The 1,485-nt window shown below is 80.4% G+C and overlaps 1 protein-coding gene across 1 annotated transcript in view; it reads left to right on the plus strand.

Moving 5' to 3' along the window:
- The window catches only part of LOC113962940 (bromodomain adjacent to zinc finger domain protein 2A-like), a gene marked incomplete at its 3' end in the record, with an annotated part of 5,656 nt that overhangs the window by 660 nt on the left and 3,511 nt on the right, over positions 1-1,485 (plus strand). The gene's annotated exons all lie outside the window — the stretch shown is intronic.

The following is a 1,485-nucleotide window of genomic DNA, read 5'->3' on the forward strand; positions in this document are numbered from 1 at the left end:
GGGGGGGGGGGGGCGGCCCCGCGTGGGGATTCCCCCCGCCCTGACCCCGCCGGGGGCGGGGATCCCCCTCCCACGTGGGCGCGCGCTCCCGCCCCCGGTGACGCCACGGCGGCGCCGCTCCCGGTGACGCCACTGCGGCCGCCGTGACGTGCCCCGGGGGGGGGGGGCCGGGACGGGACGGGGGCGGTCCCGGGACCGCCCCGGCGGCGCGAGGGCGCTTCCTGCCGCGGCCGCAGGTTCGGCTCCGCGGCCCGGCCCCCCCCGGTACCGGAGCGGAACGGGAGCGGAGCGGAGGGGGGCCCCCGGTCCGGCCCGGTGCGGCGGAGGGGCCGCGCCATGCCGAGCCGTCCCCCGCCCCGCGCCGCCTGAGCCGGGCCCGCGCCGCCGCCTGCCAGGTGCGGGGGGTGTGCGGGGGGGGTGCGGGGGGGGGGGGGGGGGGGGGCGGGGGGTCGCGGGCGGTAACGGCCCGGCAACGGGGGGGGGGGGGGGGGGATCATTCGGTTGCGGCAGTTGCGGCCCCGCGGCGGCGGCACCGGGAGAGGCGAAACCTCCCCTGGCTCCCCTTCCCTGACCTCGGTGAGACGCCGCCGTCCCTCTCCCCCACTTCCTCCTGCGCATCCCGGTTCCGCCGCCCCCCCCCGCGTTACCGGATCCCCCCCGCTCCCCTCCCGGTGCGGCGGCCAAGGGCCCGGACCCACCGGCAGCCCGAGCCCCCGGCCCCGGTGGCCGGTGCGGTTCTCCCGCATCCCCGTCCCGGGGGCCCGGGGGGGACCCTCCTCTCCTCCGTCACCGCCCGTTCGTGTCCCCCCCTCCCGCACCCGCCCGCACCGGGACCCCCCTGCGGCGGCGGGAGCCCCCCCATCCCCCCGGGCCCCGGCGGGGGGGCTCCGGGGATGTCCCCGCCGCAGGAACCGGGGGGTCCCCGCCGAGCGCGGGGGGTGCCGTGTCCCCCCCGTGTCCGTCCCCGCAGGAAGTGGCCGGGAAATGGCAGCCGGTTGTTGCGCGTCGTTGTTTTTGAAACGTCCTTTTTAATCAGGTCGCGTCACGCTCCCGGGGCCTCCCGGTGCCACCGGGCCGGAGGGGGCCCGAGCTCCCTGCCCGGGGAACGGCACCGGCTGCACGGCACCGACAGCCCCCCCCGGCCCGGAGCTCTGTGCCCCCCGTCCTGGCTCCCGGGGCAGTTCTGGCCCCCCGCCCGTGTCCCCACCGGGATCCCCGGGGCCTGCGGGTGCCGCTGCCACCGGGTTTGACACCCGGGCGAGCGTCGCTGCCGCTTGGGCCGTGCCCGGTGCGGTGGGAGCGGGAGGGGGGGTCAGCCCCGGGGTCATCACCCCCCCCTGCACCCGCCTCGTCACCCACCATCGCCCGTCCCCGCGGTGCTGCCGTGCCAGGGCTCCTGCCCCCCGCCCTCCCCACCTCACCCAGCTCCTGTTCCGTGCTGTGGCCCAGTTTTGGCAGCTCAGTGATGGGGGGGGGGGGCGGGGC

Source organism: Neopelma chrysocephalum, unplaced genomic scaffold (genome assembly GCF_003984885.1).
Source record: "Neopelma chrysocephalum unplaced genomic scaffold, ASM398488v2 Primary Assembly neopelma1_186346, whole genome shotgun sequence".
NCBI classification, from domain to species: Eukaryota; Metazoa; Chordata; class Aves; order Passeriformes; family Pipridae; genus Neopelma; species Neopelma chrysocephalum.